A 12559-nucleotide genomic window follows, 5' to 3' on the forward strand; every position below is an offset into this window, starting at 1 on the left:
TTTGACATTCGAATGTCATCGAAATAAATAGTTCTTTTAACCTTCAAAATCATTTTAATGTTCCTTAAAACTCGTTCTCTTTAAAATACAAATCTTTTATAAGTACTGTAATCCTACATATCTGTAATCAATGTAATCATATCTGTTCATTTAAAACTGGAATATAATCTAATTTCAGTCACTTACATGAGTTTCATTTCCATCACATACTGTTTCAGACTCTATTTAGTTTTTGACAAGTTTAATGATCCCTCTGGTTGTGTTCGGATTCCTGTCACACTTGTGAAAATTATTAATAAAAAATTCTTTTTTCACTCAAAAAATTAGGTACCTACTCTCAGATAAATGAGGCCTACGATTAATCAGATGCAAATAGAAACACAAAACCAGTCCTAAATGAAAGAAAACATTTAGAAATCAAGTTGACAAAAAGAATGAATCCAATATTTGGTGATAATATAGCATAATGAGAGATTTATAAGCAATTGTTTGGAGTCCGGTAACTTTTGACCAGGAACACCACAAGTGTGACTTTTTGCAATTTTGTACAAAATAAAATAATTTAAAAGCAAACTTCCTGATTAAACATTAAAGCACACTAGTGTGATAAACAGTGCAAATTTGTATAATTTGTTATCTCATATTGTGAAAATATTCATAAAAAATGCTTTTTTCACAAAAAAAATGAGCTACCTACTTTCGGATAAATGAGGCCTACGATTAATCAGATGCAAATAGAAACACAAAACTAGTCCTAAATGAAAGAAAACATTTAGAAATCAAGTTGACAAAAAGAATGAATCCAATATTTGGTGATAATATAGCATAATGAGAGATTTATAAGCAATTGTTTGGACCGGGAACACCACAAGTGTGACTAGGTGAAATAAAACCCACAAAAAATTACGAAAATTCTAAAAAATAAAAAAATAAAATTTGAGAAGTACTTATACATTGTGTGAACAAAGTCAGTAAGTTTGAGTCCAATGCGATAATGTTAATTAGTATTTTTGGGAAAAAGAGAATCTTCTCCGGGTCAATTTGACCCGAACACAACCAGAGGATTAATCCAGCTGCTGTAAGAAGAGGCTTCAAATGATCCGTCACCGGCAGCATCCACACACGCGATATAGCCAACTAGCTGGGGCTCCTTCTTTATGTATACAGACGTGACGTAATGACTTGACAACTCAAACCACTCAAATTCTAAAACAAAGAATTTGTAAAAAAAAATTTTGCAAAAAAATTTGCACAAACAGCCGTTTTACTATAACAATATAAGTTTATAAGCTTATATTTCTCAATTGCACAAATCCTTCAACAGAACATTTGCAAAACACAATTCTGCACAAAACAGTATGAGTTATATACATAATAAACACTCTGTGTTTATTTGGCACTCGACAATCAACAGATTTCCCATCCCCCAACACCGTCACTCACGACCAGAAGTCAAGACTAAACCAATTCACCTCCACATAATCGTTTTGTATTACCTATTTTTATTAGCCATTTCACACAATTCAGAAAAAACTCAAATGTGCAAATTATAGGCCTGTGTTTTAATATTATGAATGAAATGTGCGTTATTTGGAAGAAAGTCAAGGTGTGACTGACTTTATCCCACTTGTCCCACTAAAAGAGCGGACAAGCCCTCCTTGTCCCTCCTTGTCCGCCCCCCTCCCCTCTTCTCACACAGCTTCTGTGCACGGCAATTTTACATGCAAATATAGCCGATATCACAGCACAGGAATTGTCTTGTCTTTTGTGTATTTGATTTAATCAGAAGATGGCTCAATTATAAATCAGGATTTTTGTGCAGATTTTGTCTTGAAAGGGAGATGTAACGTTAGTCTTAAAGGGCAGTGTTTCAGTCACTATTTCATATTTTATTCTTTTGTCTGACATCAGAAACAGTAAAATATATAAATGAAAACAGTTATTATTAATTTGGCTGCATTAAAATACAGTATGTGAGCACAGAGAGACAAACAATGTAAAAGGCAATACGACGTGATGGCGTCATGAATATGCTAATTAGCGTATGACGTCATCTAGCGACATTTAGTGACTTTTCAAACTGGCTTTAGCTACTTTCCATTGAAAGAAGTTGGCAACACTGTAAGAAAACAGTCCCGCGCAGGGCTCTACGCGGCACCTTCTCAGCAAGCAGGGGCGCCAATTTGCCAATTCCCCACACAGTTATATGATAGATAATAGAAAACCGCTTAGCGGCGCAGATTATTATTATTTTTTTTCAAGTGCTTGTGCCGCCCCCCACGTGTCATGAAAAAATTCCGCCCCGGGCGGCTGCCCCGTTCGCCCATGCCTAAAACCGCCACTGGATTGGAGTAATGCACACTTTACAGAAAACAAGACAAGTGCTGGGTGTCATGACAATGGTGACTCAAACATTTTATTATTGTAAGACCAGATGCTAACACCTAAGCTTAACAAAAATCAATATTTTGCAGCCTTGCAAGCACTGGTATTTCTTTCTGGAAATGCAAATGTACTTTTCTTATTAACCTGATAAAATTTCATTTCTAAAAGAGAAATTTCCATTAGTAATTATTGTTTGATATTCTAATAAACAACCACTGTACACAGAATTGAAATGCTAAATGTAAACAAAACATGGTTCGATTTAATTAACAGATAACACATAGCACACTCCCACACATATTACAACACATACTAACAATGAAACACAAATTTCACAACTCCAGTTGTCTGTAGCGAGGAACTTGTTCATGCAAACTGTCATCAGCAGCTGTCAGTATGATCAGCATGCTAAACACTGGTTGTCTAAATCATGTTGAGAGTGTAAGAGTACTGTATTATAAAGTAATGATATGTGATACAGATAGCACTGCATTAATAGTACTTTTCTGGCATTTGTTTTTTTTTCATCTATGTATCCAATCTACCGGTTCATCCATCCAGAAAGACTGCAGTAATATAGAGCCAATAAACACAAACACACACTATAAATTAATAGATTGTATGTAAAACATTCTGTGCTTCTATTTATTTGATATTTTCCTTAGACATTTTGCACAAGAACAAGCAGAGCTGGGTAGTAATGGATTACATGTAATCTGGATGATGTAATCAGATTCCAAAAAATGGGTAACACTTTATTTTGAGGTGTCCTTGTTACGTGTTACATGTACTTACTATTATAATAACAATAAATTATGCATAATTACATGCAAGTAACCCAAAGCCAAACCCTAAACCTAACCCTAGTAAGTACATAGTTAATTAATTTTACTCAGTACTTAAATGTATAATTACACTGTAACAAGGACACCTTAAAATAAAGTGTAACCCAAAAATGTAGTAATTGTAATTAGGCTGTGTTACATTTTAAAATGTTCATAATCAGATTACAGTTACTTTTTATGGATTACATGATTACAAATTCCTTTCTAAAAATTCTACTGTGTCATATTATTTAGCTTAGAAAATTCACAATATAGAAAAGCCACATAAATGTCATGTAAATTAATTTGCAATCTATGCTTCTGAGTTTGAGGACGAAACTCAGAAGCCGTCTGCACTTCTTTTATTTACCCTAGTTTGGGAAACCCTGGAGTAATGTAATGCTTAATGTGTTTCATGATGTTGATAACAGAATGGAATATATTTTATTTCTCTTTACTTTTTCTAACAATAATCCCATTCAAATCTATAAACAAGTTAGGTCAAAAGTGATCTAAAAGTAACCCAAAAGTAGTCAGAATGCATTACCTAAAATGAGTAATCTGGATTACATTATTGACTACATGTAACAGAATAACAATCAGCAACAGACCACAATTTGTAAGCAATCTACACAGCACTGAGCATAGGTAGCTAAACTTACACATGCGCTGCTGCACACGGTTGAACATGAGGGTGTAACAGGGTTGCTCGTATCAAACGTGGCGACGAAGAACTTTGGAGACTCGTGCCCCCTCTCTTGGGGTATTTGACAAACTGACACCCCCTTAAATCGAGTGTCAACCACAGTCTGTCAAATACTCTAAGAGAAGAGTCTAGATCAGAGAGAGACCGGTAGATGTGTGGATAGACCTAGAGAGATTAGGGGGGGGAAAACGATATTAAAACACGTTTAGTTCAGGAAGATCTGTCCCTCTCACTCTTCCCTCTTCCTCCCGTTCGTCAGATATACTCAAACAAGCTGAATAATCAACGATTCTTAATTTCTTAGAAAGATTTTTCAGACTAAAGAGAGTCCTTGAGTGGAGAGCAGCACCCAGCTCAAAATATCAGGTAAATATGAGGTAAAATATGAAAAAAAGGATTGAGAAAAGATCAAAATCCTATGAAAGACCTCATACAAGTACTAACTTTAGATTATCTAATGGAGCTTTCTGTTCGCCCTTTGTTTCTCTTCACTTCTCCTCCTATTTTACCTCTAGTTTCTTGTGTTATCTTTCTAGCCTAGCTGAGAAGATGTTCAAACCTTTGCGTTCTTCGCTTCACCGTTGGGTGGATCCACAGGGCTCCTCTGGGTGGCCCGTCTGCGGGGATGTGTGCTCTTCGGGGCACAAATGTATCAGGCGCTGATGAGTGTTTGTGTGAAGAGGACAGCATGTGTGTGATCACTAATAAGCCACCAGCATGAGGAGGAAGTAAAAGGGGGAAGATAACACGCAGGCTTTAGAGCAGGAAATATCTGGAGGTTAAGAGACAACACTATATGTGTTAAAGTAGTTGTGAAATGTTAAAAAAAAGGTTCTGAGTTTGCAATAACAGCCACAAACTCTCCCGCCAAATTACTCCACAAACTGTAGCCCTGTGTGTGTTGCATTGGGTTGGCCTTCCCTATAAAAAAATAGATAGATAGACAGATAGATAGAAAAATAGATAATGTTCTAGCAGAACCAGTACCTTTTCCTGTTAAGTTCACGGACATTTTACCCTAAAATTCAAGACAATGCAATGCATAATATAGGTAAAACCTCTGACAGATCAATACAGAAAATTCCTTTGTATTAACACTATTAATTGGGCCCTATTTTTACAGACTTTTCATTCATTGTGCACAATCCTTAGATGTGCCTTATGTTGGCAGAATTTCTGACTCCATTTGGACTTCAAGCTGCCAGCAATTTCCATGCTTGAAATACATTCAAGAGTGTGTGTGTGTGCATACAGTGGGTGATTTTCATTTTAGTTAATGCGAGCATTCTATCCTATGATACAAACACAACCACAAACTTGTTGGTTGAGGAAAGCAGTAACTTTTACTAGCATGTTATTATAGATCAATCTGGAATTCTGGTCAGATTAATAAATGTGGGCACCATTAAAGTCGTAAAGCCCCTGCTGAGCACAGTGATATGATATTAATTTTGGTTCTCCTGCGGAGTGTGGAGAGCCAGGTCTGCCAGCTTCTAGTGGCATTAACCCTGCAGTCTTTGAAAATTGTTGGATGGATTTGGGATTAATTTATACTTTAATGCACTTAATAACACAAACATAACCCAGCAGTTCTCTCCTTGACATGAACATGCCTTTTTCCCTCCTCAGTAATAGAAATGTTGTCCTCGCTAATGGAAAAATAATTTTCAACTCAAATTCATTCCAACAAAACTTTTTAATCAGGACGTGGGTTCAGTGGGTAAAAAGTGCAGTGGGTAAAAAACGAAAAAGCTAAATTTGAGTTATGGTTGAGCAGAGTCTTCAGGCCCTCCTGCTGCTCAGCATCGCTGGCTGGAAGTGATGGGCTACAGTTTACTGAAGTGTAAATTGTAAATAATGTGAACATCATTTTGAGAAGTGAGGAACTGATTCTTTGCCAGTCTGACTAAGAAGCTTTGGCTTTCATCCTTCAGGTGCCTTTTAAACAATTTGAGAATACAGGGAAAAGTTCAAGTTTGTAGTGCTGCCAGCAGCTGAGCTGTTTTTAGAGTCCAGTTGCAATGGGCGAATTCTTCACGGACTGATATTGAGGTTGATTGGTGGTATTGTGTGAATTTTTGGTGTGGATGTTGGATGCTCTGAGGTCTGGTGTTGTGAGAGTTTTCTCACTTTTTCTCTTCATGCCTCAACACTGCTGACGACTGAGCACAGTTTCAACCGTAGACCTTCCATTAGGCAGAAGGCCTGGTCAGGCATCAAGCTCTTTGGTATCACTGGATCTTCAAGTTGGGTTGTAGTTTGACTGCCTTTCAACTTTATAAACCGAATTGTATACGAAATAATTCAAAATTATTATATTAAAACAACCTGTGCTGTGCTGAAACCATCGGCATTAATGGTCTCCGCAATCCACTTAGTGTCACATGTGTGTTCGATGTTATATGTCTATATGTTTTCTGAATGTCTTCCTTGGTTGGATTCCCTGTGGATTATGTCATTAAAAGATATTGTATTCTGAAGAACGTCTCGCTCCTTCATTCCCGTGCTCTTAGAGAAAGATTGTGACAGAACAGCGAACCCATACAGAAAGTGTAAGCGGCATTCCCTCTCCCCCCTGTTTATTTTCCATTTTTTTGACAAGTCTTTTATTTTCCTGTTTTGTTCCTCTCCGCGGCAATGGAAATAGCCGCTCGCTTTTCCGCCCTTGCCCGCCAAGATCTCCCGCTTGTGGAGTATGTGCGGGAGTTCTGCGGGCTCGCCGTGAATACGGCGCTGGACGACGCGACGCTTACACAAACTGGATTGCAATAATTTCCCAAAATGTAACTTGTGTGGTAATATTACTAAGTCTGTAAATGCCGTTAACACAGGACAGACGTGCAGAACATGGACACAAAGAGAGAAGATACTGTAGCGGGCAGCGCAAGATCACTGTTCACAATGCTCGAAATATAGGAAGAAAAATATAAGATTGCGACACTTAGGCTTATGATGCTTTTAAAGAAATGCAGCCCTGATCAAGTCACACAATTAAATGATTCAGTAGCCTATAACATCATTTTTACATTTCACCAGAAGTGATATAAATTGATACTAAATAAATACTGTTTTTTATTGTGCAAAGACATTCACATTGTCTGTCACGGTGCACACAGCAGGGAGGAACGAGGAACACGCAGACGAGGAGTAAACTTCAAAATAAGTCTTTAATGAGGACATCAGGACAGGGCAAGGTTGACACAGACAGGAACACCGGGGAATAACGAGTAGACCAGACAAAAACTAACTAAACAGGCAGGAACTAAATACACATGACAATCACTGATAGACGAAAACACAGCTGAACTGAATAAACCAATAATCACACTTAACAAGGACAGGAACAAGACCAAATATGGACACGAGGCAGGAACACATGACAGAGTACGTGACAGTACTCCCCCCTCCCGAAAGGCGCGACCCCGTAACAGTTCCACCAGGGAGGGGGGTGGGCACTCTGGAGGCCCCTCAGGACAGAAACAGGAACACAGGACGGGGACCTCCAGAGCGGAACAGACAGAGGCCATAGCAGGGCTCGGAGCTCAGGCAGCCATGGCGGAGCAGGGCTCGGAGCTCAGGCGGCCATGGCAGATGGTCTTCGTGGCCATGGCCACATTCTTCGCCCGCCCACCCTACCCAGAGCTCTACTCGGACGAGCGGCGACTTCCATGCCGCGGGACAGACAGGAACAAACAGGAACCAAAAATAAAAGACTTCTGTCACGGTGCACACAGCAGGGAGGAAAGAGGAACACGCAGACGAGGAGTAAACTTCAAAATAATAGTCTTTAATGAGGACATCAGGGCAGGGCAAGGCAAGGCAAGGCAAGGCAAGGTTGACACAGACAGGGAATAACGAGTAGACCAGACGAAAACTAACTAAACAGGCAGGAACTAAATACACATGACAATCACTGATAATTAGACGAAAACACAGCTGAACTGAATAAACCAATAATCACACTTAACAAGGACAGGAACACGACCAAATATGGACACAAGAGGCGGGAACACATGATCCACACGACACAGGACGTGACACTAGGTGCGTTTACATGTACACTTTTTTGTCATTCCGATTGAAAGATTCGATGAACTGTTTACATGAGACGTTATCTAATCCGATATGGTGTTTACATGTGCCTGTGCTTTCGATTTTAGGATATGCTAATAGCCTACAGTGATAACAAAAACAAGTCACCAGAGGAAAAAACGCCCATATTTACGTTAATATTTTTAATATCTGTTTGCACTTGCTTAGAATAAACGGTTAATATTTGAATCCCTTGCGTTCATTCGAGCGCTCAGTCATATGGCCAGAACGCGATCATAGAAATCATATGTCCCTCTGTAATGCAGCTGAGATTAATTGTACTCTGATACTACAAAGTTGTACTGTACTTAAATGGAACAAATACACGATTTCTTACGAAGAGTTGCTGAACAATGAATCAAAGAAGCATTATCACAATCGTGTTTCGTACAACATTCATGGCGTGAGCACGTATAAATTCAAGCAGATCGGAAATTATGAATCTGTCATCTATACAAATACAAATGACAAAGGCAACTTTTGGTCAAGTTGTTTATTTTCATTGAGCTACTTTCACTATCATCACTGTGTTGTTTCTAAGCTGAAAAGCAGAAAATTGCGCTTCATTTCAGATCTGTTTTTCACTCCGGACATGAGAGCAGATAGTCTGTCACACAGCAAGCGTTCTCCTTTCTAATGTGTTTTTAACTGTATAATGGAAATTTTAACTTTATACCTCCACTATTACCCAGTCTCTACTGTAGTGTCGGTGTCCCCAAATCACAGAATGTACCGTTGCCGACATCATCACGTTCACGTTCTGACGACCCGACCTCTGGACGTGATGACGTAGACGCAAAGTAATCGGTTTAAAGTGTTTACATGGCAGGATTTTAATTTTGTTCGGTTTATAGAAAGGTTTATCCCACCCCTCTCAACCCGATTACAATTTCATTCGGTTTGGGCATTTTTATTCCGATTGAGGTGTTTATATGGAGCATTTTCATTCGGATTGGACTTTTAAACCGATTACAGTGCTCCATGTAAACGCACCTATTGTCGTTAATAGCAATTTTTTGTTTTTTATACATGCAAGGATAGGAAACAGCTAATTTAATGGCTGATGGTGAGTAATTTGCCCCATTAAGAATGGTTGAATAATTAGAGAGGTGTAGGAATAGTCAAATTAATGCAACAGGTTGCTGGCTTTGTGCTAGTTCAGTCTAATCAAGTTTGAGTGTTTGGCTGTCCTGAGCATTTACACCCACTGTGCCTTCCTGCCACTTACTGTCATTTTAGCACACTGCAATGTGCTAAAATGGAAATTTAATTGCTCAGTGTACATGCATTGAAGAGAACAGACTTACTGTTCAAACTTGCACGTTCCCATTGCTTTGGTTGGTTAAAAACCTAAACAAACTGTTAAAGTTAATGCTAAATAGCTTTTTGTCTCATCAAAAGTAAAAAACAAGTGACAATGTCTGCCACTGTGAGCCATGAGCTATCAGTGTTGTGTCTAAGAACTGAAATTAACGCCCACCACTCTGCCAAATGCAGCTGAAAATCAACCGTTACGTGTAACTATCAACTTACTAGCCATTTTGGTGCATTATGGTTATGTTCTATCTAATGATACACAGGGAAACTTTTTGAGCAATGCTGCAGGGAAATATTGCTGTCAGCGGGCAACCAGGTGAGACACAGAGTCCACTACGGATCTAAATTATCCAGATAGAAATTTGTTGCCCATTCTCAATGGGAAAGTGCCCAAGCAACATTGCTAAAAAAAAGTTATCCTGTGTATCATCACCTTGATCAGCTCATCACCGACTATGTGTGGGGTGAGAATGGGATGGCTTTTTTTGAATGGATGTCTCCTGAAGCAGAGTTTAGCCCAGTGACCTTTGTGAGGAAACAACTGATCAGCTGTTTTATGAACCGACACCCTTTCTGATAATCCTTGAGGTTTTTATTTATTTATTTAAGTCAGCTATATTTGGAATTTACAGTGGAATAAATGCTGTTTTGGCTGCGAAGCCAAATTGACTGTTGAGTAAAAACAAGTCATGAACCCTTCATGTGTCCTTGAGAGAGACACTTAACTCAAGGATGCTCCAGTAATATGTGTACTGCAAGTTACTAAACGACTAAACGTAAATGTACTTTGAGTGTATTCTTAATAGCATACGCTAGTTACTCAAGCACAGTTGCACAAAATGCTTTTTATCGATGATTAAAGCAAATGTTTGTTATTCCTCAATGCTTTCCTCATGTTACATGAGTCACGGCACAGCATGCGGCATCGGTGGTCCATCGACCAGCTGGTGAGTCTATCTCACGCAGCCGAGACAATGCAAACAAAAGCTCACATATTTCCATTGCCAGACTCATGCTGCCTGAAATGACAAAAACTGTGCCAAGAACAGTGAAGCCTGTAATTTCGTTTAGCAGATTTCAGGGGTCTCAGGGGTGGACGAAGCACTTTAAGTTTACATTTGCATAATTCCAATTATATTTGTTACATGTGACTTACCATTTAAAGATAATGACATGGAGACATGCTGAAACTTTTCTAATTTTCCTCTCGCTGTTAATGTTAAAAGTTAAAGTCTAAAATGTACAGCGAACACAGTTTGATTGTGTTGTGTAAACAGAGATTATAGTGTTTAAAATTTATTTAAAAATTGACAGTGGCTGAACTATTAATTTAATAGTTGGTGTAGTTTCTACTGTCTTGTGTTGATGAGGAGGTTCCTCTAAGGTCCTGTGTGGAAGAGCCAACTCATTTGACATCTGTTCGAGGTTACATGAATTTATTAAGTGATAGCACTGGCTTCTGTGAACATTAAGATCTTATTGCTTCATCTGCTGTTCATTGATTTTTTTTTCATTGTTGTTCATAAAATTTTCACTGGAAGACAAGAAAAAAGAAGAGGAACATAATGAGAGTGCAAAGGGTGGTATTTATGATAATGCAGTTCTGGAAAGGAAGTGGAGTGCATGTTATTGAAGGCATGAATATTATTGTGTGTTAGAAGGAGATTGACAATTATATTAATTTGCAGTTACATTCGTATTGTAAGATTTACAGCCCAAAAAAAAAAAAAGATGCTAAGAAAAACAGCAGATGGAGAAACGACATGTATGCGGCATGACTCGTACCCTCCAATTTTATATTTATGAAACTGGATCAGAATATGTATGGAATCGTACATCATTTTTTATTTTCTGAATTCACTCAGTAAAGCTTGTGTTCAGAGACCACTGACTCACAACTATGACAGCTCAGTAGCAGCCTCCACCCTCCACACTGCGGCTGAGAGTGTCACACAACAGCAGTGTTTCAGGCCTGATTCTCACAGTGTGTTTGAAAGAAAGAAAGAAAGAAAGAGAGAGAGAGAGAGAGAAAAAAACTTCAGTTACACCTTCTAAAGAAAAAGACACTTCCTTCGAAGAGACACCTCTTCTCTGTTATTTTCTGTTTGTCATGCAGTTATCCGCAGTAGCGAAAATAGCACACACACACAAAAAATTTAATTAAAAAAAATTAGAGGAAGGGAGTTGTTTTAAGGTGTAGCTGTATTTAATCAGAAGCTTGGTTCGGAGAGATCTGGGTCTTGCTTGTGCTGGTTTTGGTTCTGGTTTGGATTAGATCTTGACTGCAGCTTTTTAGTGTGACTAGATGGAGATATAGATCGGCAAAGCATACAACCACACTAGTCATGATGACTCACATACACTCGTATCACACTCTCACACGCATACATAGATGCTCTTATCTGCTCCTACCAAAACATCAAATGTAAAATAAAAATCTATTTGGTTAGTTTATTTTCTGTTGAACATATTCATAATGTCTCCTAATGTTGCTGTGTGCATCTGTTTGTGCATTACAGTGTGTGTGTCCAGTCTGGTTATATTTGTGCATGAATTTGCACTACTTATTTCTATAAGTGTGTGTGTGTGTCTGTGGTTGGGTATGTATTTAAATGATATTAAAATACTGTTCACTAGAGTAGAAGTTCTTCTTGCTTGTTAATCTCTGATTATAACTATACAGTGGACAAAATCATAGGGTTCATTATGAGGTTGTGTGTTGTGCATATATTTGTGTATGAGTGTGTATGTGTGGCCGTGTGTGGGGTGTGAGTGAGCTATCGATATCTCTGTTAATAATCAGATGTGTGTGCAATCATCATTTCAACACTCAACCAGCTAAAGTTGTGGCCCATATCTTAAAGGGGAAGTTCTAATATTCAGTTTGTCTTAAAAGAGAAGTTGGGTTTGTTACTTCACGACGAGTCTTAAGCAAGTGTTTTCGTCAGTCTCTTCTGCATGACTTTCTTAGTGTAAAGCTGCACTTTTTTATATGGCAGAATGAATGAATGAATAAATTTAACCATGCAAGAGTTCTGGTGAAGATGTTTAAGCTCTTGATTCTCTAACTTTAGCTCTGGGAATTCTTCCAGCTGTGTACCAGGCCCTTGCACTCTTACAAAGGCTTCACTCTTTACAAAGACGCCTACACAAACACACACTGAGAACACAACAGAGAAAAAGAGTAAAGACGGAGAAAAACACGGTGTTCTTTAAACTCTTATTTGGAATGAAA

At 38.4% G+C, this 12559-nt stretch overlaps 1 protein-coding gene across 2 annotated transcripts in view; it reads left to right on the top strand.

Annotated features, from left to right (window-relative positions):
• Positions 1 to 7762: 7762 nt before the first annotated feature.
• arhgap20b (Rho GTPase activating protein 20b) overlaps positions 7763 to 12559 on the top strand; it is a 59416-nt gene continuing 54619 nt past the window's right edge. Inside the window, exon 1 of one of the 2 annotated variants that reach the window (XM_058775181.1) lies at positions 7763 to 7959. The gene's annotated coding sequence lies outside the window, so the exon portion shown is untranslated. Of the gene's footprint in view, positions 7960 to 8061; positions 9074 to 12559 lie in introns of those variants that run through there. The other variant, XM_058775182.1, reaches the window with a different exon arrangement.

Source organism: Onychostoma macrolepis, chromosome 05 (assembly GCF_012432095.1).
Source record: "Onychostoma macrolepis isolate SWU-2019 chromosome 05, ASM1243209v1, whole genome shotgun sequence".
Taxonomy (NCBI): domain Eukaryota; kingdom Metazoa; phylum Chordata; class Actinopteri; order Cypriniformes; family Cyprinidae; genus Onychostoma; species Onychostoma macrolepis.